A 15124-nucleotide genomic window follows, 5' to 3' on the forward strand; every position below is an offset into this window, starting at 1 on the left:
TTTGAACTTTCATTAGGTCCCATTTGTTTATCTTTGTTTTTATTCCATTTCTCTAGGAGGTGTGTCCAAAAGGATCTTGTGTGATTTATGTCATAGAGTGTTCTGCCTATGTTTTCCTCTAAGAGTTTGATAGTTTCTGGCCTTACATTTAGGTCTTTAATCCATTTTGAGCTTATTTTTGTGTATGGTGTTAGGGAATGATCTAATCTCATACTTTACATGTCCCTGTCCAGTTTTCCCAGCACTACTTATTGAAGAGGCTGTCCTTTCTCCACTGTACATTCCTGCCTCCTTTATCAAAGATAAGTTGACCATATGTGCGTGGGTTTATCTCTGAGCTTTCTATCCTGTTCCATTGATCTATCTTTCTGTTTTTGTGCCAGTACCACACTGTCTTGATTACTGTAGCTTTGTAGTATAGTCTGAAGGCAGGGAGCCTGATTCCTCCAGCTCCATTTTTCGTTCTCAAGATTGCTTTGGCTATTCGGGGTCTTTTGTTTTTCCAAACAAATTTTGAAATTTTTTGTTCTAGTTCTGTGAAAAATGCCAGTGGTAGTTTGATAGGGATTGCATTGAATCTGTAGATTGCTTTGGGTAGTAGAGTCATTTTCACAATATTGATTCTTCCAATCCAGGAGCATGGTATATCTCTCCATCTATTTGTATCATCTTTAATTTCTTTCATCAGTGTCTTATAATTTTTTGCATACAGGACTTTTGTCTCCTTAGGTAGGTTTATTCCTAGATATTTTATTCTTTTTGTTGCAATGGTAAACGGGAGTGTTTTCTTGATTTCATTTTCAGGTTTTTCATCATTAGTGTACAGGAATGCCAGAGATTTCTGTGCATTAATTTTGTATCCTGCTACTTTACCAAATTCATTGATTAGCTCTAGTAGTTTTCTGGTAGCATCTTTAGGATTCTCTATGTATAGAATCATGTCATCTGCAAAAAGTGACAGCTTTACTTCTTCTTTTCCAATTTGGATTCCTTTTATTTCCTTTTCTTCTCTGATTGCTGTGGCTAAAACTTCCAAAACTAGGTTGAATAAGAGTGGTGAGAGTGGGCAGCCTTGTCTTGTTCCTGATCTTAGTGGAAATGGTTTCAGTTTTTCACCATTGAGGACAATGTTGGCTGTGGGTTTGTCATATATGGCCTTTATTATGTTGAGGAAAGCTCCCTCTATGCCTACTTTCTGCAGGGTTTTTATCATAAATGGGTGTTGAATTTTGTCAAAAGCTTTCTCTCCATCTATTGAGATGATCATATGGTTTTTCTCCTTCAACTTGTTAATATGGTGTATCACATTGATTGATTTGCGCATATTGAAGAATCCTTGCATTCCTGGAATAAACCCCACTTGATCATGGTGTATGATCCTTTTAATGTGCTGTTGGATTCTGTTTGCTAGTATTTTGTTGAGGATTTTTGCATCTATGTTCATCAGTGATATTGGCCTGTAGTTTTCTTTCTTTGTGACATCCTTGCCTGGTTTTGGTATCAAGGTGATGGTGGCCTCATAGAATGAGTTTGGGAGTGTTCCTTCCTCTGAAATTGTTTGGAAGAGTTTGAGAAGGATGGGTGTTAGCTCTTCTCTAAAGGTTTCATAGAATTCGCCTGTGAAGCCATCTGGTCCTGGGCTTTTGTTTGTTGGAAGATTTTTAATCACCGTTTCAAATTTAGTGCTTGTGATTGTTCTATTCATATTTTCTATTTCTTCCTGATTCAGTCTTGGCAGGTTGTGCATTTCTAAGAATTTGTCCATTTCTTCCAGGTTGTCCATTTTATTGGCATAGAGTTTCTTGTAGTAATCTCTCATGATCTTTTGTATTTCTGCAGTGTCAGTTGTTACTTCTCCTTTTTCATTTCTAATTCTATTGATTTGAGTCTTCTCCCTTTTTTTCTTGATGAGTCTGGCTAATCGTTTGTCAATTTTGTTTATCTTCTCAAAGAACCAGCTTTTAGTTTTATTGATCTTTGCTATCATTTCCTTCATTTCTTTTTCATTTATTTCTGATCTGATCTTTATGATTTCTTTCCTTCTGCTAACTTTGGGATGTTTTTATTCTTCTTTCTCTAATTGCTTTAGGTGCAGGGTCAGGTTGTTTACTCGAGATGTTTCCTGTTTCTTAAGGTGGGATTGTATTGCTATAAACTTCCCTCTTAGAACTGCTTTTTCTGCGTCCCATAGGTTTTGGGTCGTCGTGTCTCCATTGTCATTTGTTTCTAGGTATTTTTTAATTTCCTCTTTGAATTCTTCAGTGATCACTTCGTTATTGAGTAGTGTATTGTTTAACCTCCATGTGTTTGTATTTTTTACAGATCTTTTCCTGTAATTGATGTCTAGTCTCATAGCATTGTGGTTGGAAAAGATACTTGATACAATTTCAATTTTCTTAAATTTACCAAGGCTTGATTTGTGACCCAAGATATGATCTATCCTGGAGAATGTTCCATGAGCACTTGAGAAAAATGTGTATTCTGTTGTTTTTGGATGGAATGTCCTATAAATATCAATTAAGTCCATCTTGTTTAATGTATCATTTAAAGCTTGTGTTTCCTTATTTATTTTCATTTTGGATGATCTGTCCATTGGTGAAAGTGGGGTGTTAAAGTCCCCTACTGTGAGTGTGTTACTGTCGATTTCCCCTTTTATGGCTGTTAGTATTTGCCTTATGTATTGAGGTGCTCCTATGTTGGGTGCATAAATATTTACAATTGTTATATCTTCTTCTTGGATCGATCCCTTGATCATTATGTAGTGTCCTTCTTTGTCTCTTCTAATAGTCTTTATTTTAAAGTCTACTTTGTCTGATATAAGAATTGCTACTCCAGCTTTCTTTTGATTTCCATTTGCATGGAATATCTTTTTCCATCCCCTTACTTTCAATCTGTATGTGTCTCTAGGTCTGAAGTGGGTCTCTTGTAGACAGCATATATATGGGTCTTGTTTTTGTATCCATTCAGCCAATCTGTGTCTTTTGGTGGGAGCATTCAGTCCATTTACATTTAAGGTAATTATTGATATGTATGTTCCTATTCCCATTTCCTTAAATGCTTTGGGTTCATTATTGTAGGTATATTCCTTCTGTTGTGTTTCTTGCCTAGAGAAGTTCCTTTAGCATTTGTTGTAAAGCTGGTTTGGTGGTGCTGAACTCTCTCAGCTTTTGCTTGTCTGTAAAGGTTTTAATTTCTCCATCAAATCTGAATGAAATCCTTGCTGGGTAGAGTAATCTTGGTTGCAGGTTTCTCTCCTTCATCACTTTAACTATGTCCTGCCACTCCCTTCTGGCTTGTAGAGTTTCTGCTGAGAGATCAGCTGTTAACCTGATGGGGATTCCCTTGTGTGTTATTTGTTGTTTTTCCCTTGCTGCTTTTAATATGATTTCTTTGTGTTTAATTTTTGACAGTTTGATTAATATGTGTCTTAGAGTATTTCTCCTTGGATTTATTCTGTATGGGACTCTCTGTGCCTCCTGGACTTGATTAACTATTTCCTTTCCCATATTAGGGAAGTTTTCAACTATAATCTCTTCAAATATTTTCTCAGTCCCTTTCTTTTTCTCTTCTTCTTCTGGAACCCCTATAATTCGAATGTTGGTGCGTTTAATGTTGTCCCAGAGGTCTCTGAGACTGTCCTCTGTTCTTTTCATTCTTTTTTCTTTATTTTGCTCTGCATCAGTTATTTCCACTATTTTATCTTCCACCTCACTTATCCGTTCTTCTGCCTCAGTTATTCTGCTATTGATCCCATCTAGAGTATTTTTCATTTCATTTATTGTGTTTTTAATCGATGCTTGATTCATCTTTAGTTCTTCTAGATCCTTGTTAACTGTTTCTTGCATTTTGTCTATTCTATTTCCAAGATTTTGGATCTTGGAAATAGAATCTTGGATCAGCTTTACTATCATTATTCTGAATTCTTTTTCAGGTAGACTGCCTAATACCTCTTCATTTGTTAGGTCTGGTGGGTTTTTATCTTGCTCCTTCACCTGCTGTGTGTTTTTCTGTCTTCTCATTTTGCTTATCTTACTGTGTTTGGGGTCTCCTTTTTGCAGGCTGCAGATCATAGTTCCCATTGTTTTTGGTGTCTGTCCCCAGTGGCTAAGGTTGTTTCAGTAAGTTGTGTAGGCTTCCTGGTGGGGGGGACTAGTGCCTGTGTTCTGGTGGTTGAGGCTCGATCTTGTCTTTCTGGTGGACAGGTCCACGTCTGGTGTGTGTTTTGGGGTGCCTGTGGCCTTATTATGTTTTTAGGCAGCCTCTCTGTTAATGGGTGGGGTTGTGTTCCTGCCTTGCTAGTTGCTTGGCATAGGGTGACCAGCACTGTAGCTTGCTGGTCGTTGACTGAAGCTGGGTGGTGGTGTTGAGATGGAGATCTCTGGGAGATTTTCGCTGCTTGATATTATGTGGAGCTGGGAGGTCTTTTGTGGACCTGTGTCCTAAAGTTGGCTCTCCCACTTCAGAGGCACAGCACTGACTCCTGGCTGCAGCACCAAGAGCCTTTCATCTACCCGGCTCAGACAGTGCTGGCGTAGGAAAACTCGAGCTGTAATCGATGACTTGCCAGAGTCTGGACAACTCTGGGATTTAAAAACTCCAGGGGGATCCAAGAATAAGGGCTCCTACATCAATCAACTTTCTGGTTCCAACCAGACTGTGGTCAGCACGTTGTCACCATCCTCCACCTGGTCAGGGGTCTTAATTTCTGCATAACAACTCAAAGATATGCATCATATTGTTATGTACATTCCTTCAGGAGGACTCTGTCTTATCACTGAACTGTTTTTCAAGCTATCTTGTTTAATTGCTTTTCCTTTGTTTCTGCATTCCATCACTTCTCTAATTCGTAACTGTTTGAGTCTTCTCTTTGGAACTCAGGGAAGGCATAGGAGACTAAAATCTTTTCTACAAACAAGAAAGGGTGGGGAACACAGAGGCTTTTGTACATGGGAGGGCCTCACAGGGTCCTGCTCAATTTCAATCCCCCCTTTTCTTTAATACTTCTTACTCCTGACGGGAACAGGGGTGGGACAAGAAAGGGAATTAAGTTTCAGATAGAGAGGTTAATCATACTTGTCAGGGGAATTCGGTTTTAGCAGGGGCCCCGGTTTCAGAAGTACTAGCTGAGTTCAGTTCCTCTTGTGAAATTCTAGGCTCATAAAATGTACTGATCCAAACTCAAACACATTTTTATTTACTCAGTTATCCATGATTCCAGTTTGCATGGACAACAATTCAAATTCATAACAATAATTTATTTATTAGCAACAGACTAACTTTGAGAATAAAAATGCAACCAGGTCGAGAATTCCTGAATCTCCTTTTTTTTTAATTAGACATTAACTGAAGTTTAGGATGAATAATATTTTATGCATCTAGGTTGATGATAATATAAATAATCCTGGTCTAAAATCTGTATCCTGTAGCTTTAAAAACATTTTTTCTGGGAGCTTCCCTGGTGCCGCAGTGGTTAAGAATCCGCCTGCCAGTGCAGGGGACACGGGTTCGAGCCCTGGTCCAGGAAGATCCCACATGCTGCGGAGCAGCTAAGCCTGTGGACCACAACTACTGAGCCTGAACTCTAGAGCCCGCAAACCACAACTACTGAAGTCTGTGCACCTAGAGCCCGTGCTCTGCAACAAAAGAATCCATCACAATGAGAAACCCGTGCACCACAACAAAGAGTAACCCCCACTTGTCAGAACTAGAGAAAGCCTGTGCACAGCAGCCAAAAATAAATAAATAAATAGATAAATTTATTTTAAAAAAAGAAATTTCTTCTCTATCATGTAACAGGAAATAAGTAGAGATTAAGCTCTCTTAAAATAATTAAAGAAGACAATTTAGATGATACAAACTTTATTTAACGCTTCATGAAGTGAGCAGTCTCCATTCCCAAGGGTCCAGAGAACTTCAAAATGAACTGGAAGGCAGGAAGCTTTTATAGGATAAAGAATGAGGAATAGAGAAGGGAAATTTTAAATGAATAAGGAAAAGGGAATATGTAAAGAGCCCCGAGTTGGCTTGGCATGTGGGGATTGGTTGACTGGATATATTGCATTTCTGGTCAAGTGGAACATTTATAGGGACTTAAAAGTTACATGTTTCAGTTTGCTGACATGGCACCCCAGGCAGAAGCAGCTCCATCTTGGACCTAGACATTTATTTCAACAGCTCTTTAAACTTAATTAGTAACTTTATTTATTTTTTTTTCAAGAGGACAATTAGTTTTTATTTCAGATGTTGTAGTAAGAAACACAATTGGTATCTTCTTTTTTTTTAATTGAAAAGTATAATAACCATATTTACTCATTAAATACATTTTTTCTAAAACACAGCTTGGAAACATCCAGCATGCATGTTTAACCTCGGTACAATGGATTTAAAACCCATGTTACATGCATCAAGGCTAGATTACAAATTATCATGATCATCATTATCTTCACATTTTATTTTCAATGCATTTGATGATTCACTGGCAGCATTTTGTGATGACACCATGTTAGTGGTAATAAGAATGTCTTTGGACCTAATTAATGATGGATTAATTAGAACATTCTGAACTGCTGATGTTGCAGGAATTGATGCTTTCACAGCTGGGGATTGTGAAGTGGGCATCTGTACTGTGAACCTTTGCCCTTTGAGGGACACTGGAGTCCCTACTTTAATTGACACAGACATGGTGTGTGGGGTTGGTGTGCCAAGTGTGGGAGTACTTGGTCTGCTAATAACTGAACCAACACTTTACTGCAGAACTATTCTTCCTGCAGAAGTAGATCCCTGTTTTGTAAAGATTTAAATCTATAATTTGGAGCAGTCGAGGAGTATCTACCAGTTGGCAATCTAGAGCCTGAACATGCCTTGATCAATGGCAAAGGGGTTTGATTTCTTTGCTTTGCGATATCTAATAAAAAATCTCTTGGGGGAGGAGAGGTAAATGACTCAGAATCTTCTCTTCCTTCATTACCTTCATTTCTGTCAGCTGCAGACAGGACATGAAGACCCAGAATTAATCTGCACATTAAAATGATTAACCATAAGGCTATGTAATTCAGAAGGAAGGAGTGGGGATGAAAGGCTGAGTAGGAAAAAGAAATGAGACAGGAGATAGGATTGTTTTCTTTGCTGTGCAGAAGCTTTTTAGTTTGATGTAATCCCACTTGTCTATTTTCGCTTTTGTTGCCAATGCTTTTGATGTCAGGTCCATGAAATCACTGCCAAGACCAATGTCATGAAGCTTATCCCCTGTTTTCTTAAGGAAAATTAGTAACTTTAAATGAGGGATTGTTAAAGTTAAAAGATCATGATTATTAAAAAGTTACAAAACTATTTAAAGTTTACCAAAGTATTTAATTCACCTTCAAAGTTTATCTTTTATCTTATAAGGGTTTTTTTTTTTAGTACATATTAAAACAAGAAAGGAACACTTGGGGAAACTAGGACCAGAAGAGAAAATTTGGGCATGTGTATAAATTCCCCTCAAATCCCTGTACCCTGTGCTGACACATTCATGTTTCTAAGTAGGATAACAGGAGAGGATCTCAAAAAAAAAATGCAAAACGTTGAATCCTGAAGAAGCCTTCTGACCTGCATTCTGCCCCACCTTGTCATCCTCAGATGAAATGGGCTTGATAAATTAGAAGAAAGGTCAGGATAAGGTAGGCTATGCTTCAGTAATAAATAAACCTCAATGAGTAAATTGTTTAAGACACTGAGGATTTTATTCTGCACTCAAAGTCCAGAGTGAATCAGGTGACCCTCTCCTATCCTGAAGCCTGCAAGGTTGCTGTGTCAAGAAAAGAGGAAGCTAAAAGTTTCCCCACATGTCTGTAGGGGCCGGGAAGTGCCCTCATGACACCTTCTCCACATTTCATTGATTGTAACTCAGCCACATTATCCCAACCTAAGGGAGTTTGGGCCAGAAAGGGAACATGAAGTGGGATTTAGACGTTTCTGCCTCGGAAGACTTTCTGACTCCTGTAAGCTTCTCCCACCTAAGTGATCAGCTCCCTGATTTCTCTCCTCAGAACCAACATCCCCCCAAAGAAAGAGAACTGGTCAGTGAGAACGAGCGAGAGAGAGTGAATGGGAGCACTATGTCTCCTACCAAGCCCCAGAGCACAGAATTCCAGAATAGTACCATATTCCAACGTTAGAGACTCCAGGTCATCCCACACATCATTTTATTAATGAGTGAAAAAAGAGAGAAAGAAAACTATTGAAATAGGACTATAAACAAGAATATACTTTTCACTCTACTTTCCTTCCTCCCGTGTGACTACTCCCACTATAGTGAATCTGATAAAGTGTATGTCTGATTTTCTTACTCCAAAACATATCAAGAACGATAAGCTTCCTTAAGCTCAAATGACTCGTTTTCAACCTCATCTTCATTTGTTAAAGGGCAGCTATTATTATATGAAAAGAGCCTTTTCATATTCTACATATTCTGTGACATTGGGGTCACCAGCATGAGTGACACTTTCTGGACTCATCCAACCAACATTTTGAATGTCTTCCAGGTGCCGGCTCTTGTGCCAGGTTGATGCTTGGGCTGTACTCTTCTCTAGGAGCTCACGGTCAGCAGCTGCCCTCTGAGTCTGGGCAGATACATTACAGGAAACATAACTACTGTTTCTTGTAAGCCATGCCCTGCAATGCATCGCTGGGTCTGTGCTCAGCCAGAAAAGGAAAAGGGCCCCTGAGGCACCAGTTGCTCACTGCTCCTAAATAATCACATCCAGGATGGGGTGGCATATACATTAAAGACAACAATTTTCACTTTTCTCATGGGAGTTAAAAATTGGAAATAGTTTTTCCCAAGGCCAACTTCAACTCTCTCCAACAGTCAGATTTTATTTGAGACCTGGGGGCCAGGGGAGAAGACAATGTATATTGGTGCCTGTTTGGAACTCACTTTTGCCATCAGAGAGGCTCCTGGCCGGCCGTGATGCTGGCCCACGGCAGGTGGGACAGAAGTGGGAGCAGAAGCTGTGAGCCGGGACTCCAGGAGGTGCACTTCCTAGACCCAGCTCTTCCATTAACTAGCTCTGCGACCTTGAAGGAGTCCTTTGGCTCCTCTGACCTTCAGTTTCCTCATGTGTAAAATCGAAAGCTTAGACTAGACAGGCCTCTCCCAGCTGAGACACCCTGTTATTCTGGACTTCTGTGTTCCTGCCTCTGTAATTGAGGTCCCCAGCCCTGTGTCACATGGGGTCTGCAGGGAGGATGCACTGGTGCACTGTCATCAGAGTGATCAACTTGAGAGGCATCCCCCCCGCAGGGACTTGCCAAGAGAAAAAGTATTAGATACGTCACCTCCAGAACTCTCTGGCACTGATTTTTTTCCCTACAACTTCCAAATGCTCACTGTAGTCACAGAATGAAGAAGGAAATAATCCTTCCCCAGGCAGTAAAGTCAGCAAGTGGAATGGCTGGGGATCTCTGCACCCATGCGTACATCATTGAGACAGCCTTGCCAAAGGGTACTTAGTCTGTTGCTGAGGTTTTAGAGAGAGGCAGTTATTGGAGGCGGTGTGCTGCCTGTCACTGGGAGCCCGGTTCACCCAAGGGGACTTGCCATGTGGTATTGTGGAGGGACAGACCTTCAAAGAGGCTCAGCCTTCTCCTTGCATTCACACACATATTTTGCATATAAGGGAACTGAAGCCCAGGGAGGTTGACTGCCCAAGATCATGAACATTGGGCAGAGCTGAGATGAAAACTTGCATCTTCTGTCTGACTCCTGACTTACAGACCAAGTTTATAACGTACTAGAGAATTCATAGAACACACTCACTGAAACTTGAACCTGGTATCAATAATAGTCATATGGTAATGATAGTGCCATCAATGGTAATCGTATATACCACATATTTATGTTATATGTGTTTCCTATGTATTACACACACACACACACACACACACACACACCATTTATTGAGCAGCCACCATTAGCCAGGCACTGTGTTAGTCATTTTATATATCTTAGCTCTGCTTTTTACAATAACCATAAGATATAATCTCTTTATTATTATTCCTAACTTACAGGTAAGAAAAGTGAGGCTTAAGGAGATGAAGTCACTTGTTCATTTGGTGACATATAGCCCGCTCATTCCGCTGAACCAATTTTTCAAAAGTCTTAACTATGTACGGGCATTAAACTAGTCACCATGGTGGGATTTAGAAATAAATTAGGGAAGAGCTCTTCCTTAAGGACATAATAGAAACCTTTGACATAAGCCACAGGTATATGCGACAGCAGTATAAGGGAGAAGATGTCAGAAGAAAGATTTGGCTATATTGAGGAATTCAGAGAAAAGGATGATTTTTTTTCCATACTGAATGGATTAGGAAAGGCAAGGCAAGGTAGCTGAACTGAACCTTGATAGAAGGGTAGGTGCTGGGCACTGGAATCGGGGTGAAAGGCCTTCCAGAATAAACAGAAGCACAGAGCCCGAAAGTAGCTACACATGGAACCAACAGCAAATCGGTTGGGAAGTTTGATCTCTGACCAGTATATGCCACAGCAAAGGGACACTGAGTGTAAAATATTTACTAGGTAAAGGCCCAAGGTGACTAATCCCATGAACCACCAGTTGTAAAGAAATCTTGCTTTCAGATATTGTTATACCAAAAGAAATGGAAAAACCACTAGAAAACTTGTAAATTTGGCATCTAACCTAAAAGCAAAGTGGAACTGACCCAGCCCACAGTGAGAGACTCTTCGTGAGAGAAACTAGAGCATCTTCCTGTAAAGTCAAAAGGGTTTACAGTTGTAGGAGGTTGTTGATTCTGAATATACATATCTGAACATACAGGGAGTCAAATCAGTTTCCCAGAAACAGAACATCTGCAAATGGTAAAATCCTGATGTGGCACAGGTAACCTACATCACCACTTTAAAGGGGAGTGGTGATTTGTCTCCACTGAAGTAAGAACAAAGAGAGAAGATTGGACTTAAACTAGCGTTGTGCCAGTAAATGTTTACATACTAGCGCTCTTTTAAAATGTGCATATGTCTGTGCTTCAGTTTATTATGAATTTTATTGCTCTAAAGGCAGTACACACTTTAGAAATAATAATAAAATACTAACACTACTACTAATAAGATACTAATATACAATATGCTTTGTTGTAAATTCCATATAGCCAACTGGTCCTCATAGAATGCTTTCATTGATTTTTGCAAAATTCTTGTGTCTGTAGACAATCTGTGGTTGCAATTAATGAATGAGTACAGTCCCAACAGGAATGTGGTTGATATTTTTGGTTACTTAATTAGAAGAAAGAGAAACAAAAAAGACCAGTGTTGGAACTTTTCTCACTCAGGACAAACCTGGATCAAAACGTGAGCAACTTCTTTGCAGAATCAAACAATAGTTTTCAAATAATAGAAGACTGGTTTTTCAATTTGATGCTATTCTTGATGTAATGGTTACAGACATAACACACTTTAAAGCTTAATTTACAATGTTAACATTTTCTCCATTACTTTTTTTGCAATCAGCTGTACAATAAACCAAGTTCTGATTTGTAGTGCGTACTTATTTCTGTGATATAAACACTCTCATATGGCTGATTTCCAGCTACCAATGAGATATCATTGAATTCAGAGTAGGGAAGAGAGGCATAGTAGCAGAACTTGTATGATATTTCCACTGTTATGGACTGAATGTTTGTATCCCCCTAAAATTTGTATGTTGAAGCCCTAACTCCTAGTGTGATTGTATTTGAAGGTGGGGTCTTTGGGAGGTAATTCAGTTAAGATGAGGTCATGAGGGTAGGGCTCCCATGATAGGATTAGTGTCCCTATTAGAAGTGGAAGAAACACCACAGCTTGCTTGCTCTCTGCCATGTAAGGACACAGCCTCAGCTAGAAGACTGTCATCTACAGGCCAGGAAAAGAGCTCTTACCAGCAACCAGATCTGCCCAGCACCTTGATCGTGAACTCCCCAGCCTCCAGGACTGTGAGAAATGTCTGTTGTTTAAGCCACTCAGTCTCTGGTGTTTTCTTATGGTAGCCTGAGCTGACTAATAATATAACCAGCATAGAGTGAATGTGAATAATTTCAAGGCATAGTTAATACTAAAATGTTGTAAAGCAATTAGAAAGTGATGTCTTAAGTATTTATTTCTTCTGCATTTGTTTCATTTACCTTTTATTTTGAAGTAATTATAGACACACGGGAATTTGCAAAAATAGTACAGGGTCCCACATACCCCTTACCCAGCTTCCCCCAGTGTTGACATCTTATATAACCGTAATACAATATCACAAACAGGAAATTGAGGCTCATACAATACTACTGAAGACATTAATCAGCTATCACCATTTTTATATGGATTCATTTGTTGGGTGTGTGTGTTTGTGTATATGTGTGGTATGTGTGCAGTTTTATCCCATGTATAGATTTGTATAACCACCAGGACATTCAGGATACATAAATGTCCCATCATCACAAAGGAATTCCCTTGCGTTTTCTCTTTAGATTGTCACCACTCCATCCTCGTCTCTCATAACCCTTAATCTGTTCTCCATGTCTATTGTGAATATAACAATAAATATCCAGAATGTTTTAAATATAGAACCATACATTACATAAACTTTTGATACTGACTTTTTTTCACTAAGTATAATTCCCTGAACTTTGTTTCATGTATCATTCCTTTTGATTGCTAAGCAGTGTTCCATCGTGTGGATGTACCAGTTTGGTTAACCACTCACCCACTGATGGATATTTGAGTTGTTCCAGTTTTTTACTGTTATGGATAGAGCTCCCATAAATATCTGTGTACAGATTTTTGTGTGAAAGTAATTTTTTATTTTTCTGGGATGTGACCAAGAGTGTGACTGCTGAGTCATTTGATAAAGTACAAGTAACTTTTTCCAAATTATTTTGGAAATTATTTTCTAAAGTGGTTGTATCATTTTACTTTCCTGCCAGTATGTATGAGAGATCAAGCTTCTCTGCATCCTTGCCAGCATTTTGTGTTGTTACTATTTTTCATTTTAGCTATTTTAATAGTTGAATAATGATATTGTGATTTTAATTATTTATTTTTTAACATCTTTATTGGAGTATTATTGCTTTACAATGGTGTGTTAGTTTCTGCTTTATAACAAAGTGAATCGGCTATACATATACATATATCCCCATATCTCCTCCCTCAATATTGTGATTTTAATTTGCATTACTTAATGGCTAATGATGTTAGACATCTTTTCAAGTGCTTGTTTGTCACCCGTATCACCTCTTTGGCGAAATGTCTCTTTATATCATCTACCCATTTTCTAATTAGATTTTTTTGTTTCCTTACTGTTGAGTTTTGAGAGTTCTTTATACCATCTAGATATAAGAATTTTGTCAGGTATGTGGTTTGCAAGTTTTTTCTCCCAGTCTGTAACGTATCTTTTCATCCTCTTAAAAGGGTCACAAAATCTTAAATTTTGATGAAGGTAAATTTATCAATTCTTTCTTTTATGGATCATGCCTTTAATGTAATGTCTCAGGACTCCTCATGTAGGTTTAGATCCTAAAGATTTTCTCCTATGTTTTCTTATAAAAGTTTTAAAATTTTGCATTTTAAATTTAAATCCACAATCCATTTTGAGTTAATATTTTTGTATGGTATGAGGTTTTAAGTCAAAGCTATTTTTTTGCCCATGGATGTCCAATTGTTCCAGCACCATTTATTTAAAAGCTTATTTTTCTTCACTGAAATTTCATTTGTTTTTCATATAATTTATTTTCTTGTAGGTTTAATTTTTAATAATGGCTGTGGCTTGACATCCAGCTCACAAACTCCCTGAAAATTTAACCATGGGTTCTGGGAGCTAGTACAGGCTGACTGCAGCACACCATTGATTTAAACTGTGTTCTAAGGTTCTGATTAGAGGGAAAAAGACAGCCATAGAGATGATTAGGGATGGTGAGCATGTGTAAACATTGAAATATATAACGTAAAGCATTAGAAAAACACCAAGGCCCAGAGGTGGCATTAGTACCATCTTGTAGAAAATTAAAACTCAGATTTGAAATTCACATTTTGGAGAGAGGGAACAGGAATTGAATGTAAATTCGTGCTATTAATTTGAAATTGCTTAATTCATAGGTTCGCTTTAAACTAATTGGGTGGCCAAGAAGCTTGGTAGGACAGTCATGGCCTCTGTGGTCAAATGAAGCTGGGTCTGATTCTTGGCACTGACATTTATCAGCTTTGAGAACGCCTCAATGACCTTTAGTTTCCAGTAGTGTTAAAATTGGGAGAAGAATCCAAAGCTGTGTTCATTAATTTAACAAATACTTGATGAATTCCAGGCTATGTAGAAGGGATTAGGGATACAGCAGCAAGCAAAGTCATCACAATTTTTGCCCTCAAAGATTTACGTTCCAGTGGAAAGCTAGACAATGAACAAAAATCACACTAGTGAAAAATGGTGTCACAATTGTGATAAGTGGCATAAAGGAAAAAATAAAGCAGGTGCTATGATTCAAACAGACAAGCAAAGAACCCAGTTCCTAGCACACAGAGTGTGCTAAGTGGTAACTATTTTTTTATTACAGCTTTGGGTAATACGAGGGTGGTTCAGACAGAGGTCTGAAGACCTCATCTGAGGGCTTGACTACTCATCACTTACATTGCATTATAATGCCTGCTTTGCATAGAGATCTGAATTGGATATACTTTAAGGGCCCTCTTAAGATTCTTAAGTGTCTAAGAATCTGTGACCATCATGTGTGTCAAGCAGGGATTTGTTTAATTTGTTTACATAGAGACATGGATAAATTCATCAATCAATATGGTAGTCATTAAGTCAGATGCTTCATATATTTATATTTTTAATAACATTTTTCTACCATACTCCCTAGTCATTGTGCCCTTTTAAAAATGGATTAAATTATGAAAAAGTACTTAGGGATCTACAGTTCTGAAATCTGGGACAGTGCAACGACTGCTGAAGTGTTTATCAATTTTATTTTCAACTATATACACATCGGGTTTTGTTTGGAAGTAAGTTATTGTTAATCAATGTTTTTTTGTAATGAAGCCCATAAATCCACATTAAATAAACATCCAAGCTTGTTGATGTCCTTTTGCTTTCCTCTTTGAGCTTGTGTA

At 38.4% G+C, this 15124-nt stretch overlaps 1 protein-coding gene and 1 pseudogene across 3 annotated transcripts in view; one reads left to right on the forward strand and one right to left on the reverse strand.

The window, feature by feature from the left end:
• ST6GALNAC5 (ST6 N-acetylgalactosaminide alpha-2,6-sialyltransferase 5) overlaps positions 1–15124 on the forward strand; it is a gene marked incomplete at both ends in the record, with an annotated part of 175049 nt that overhangs the window by 76008 nt on the left and 83917 nt on the right. The window lies entirely within an intron of this gene.
• Positions 6415–9041, reverse strand: LOC307048478 (transcription initiation factor TFIID subunit 9-like; annotated as a pseudogene). The gene is made up of 2 exons: positions 8918–9041; positions 6415–6982 (listed from the first exon to the last, which is right to left on the reverse strand). The product of its transcript is annotated as a transcription initiation factor TFIID subunit 9-like (transcript).

This window comes from Hyperoodon ampullatus, assembly GCF_949752795.1.
Source record: "Hyperoodon ampullatus genome assembly, chromosome: 2".
Taxonomy (NCBI): Eukaryota; Metazoa; Chordata; class Mammalia; order Artiodactyla; family Ziphiidae; genus Hyperoodon; species Hyperoodon ampullatus.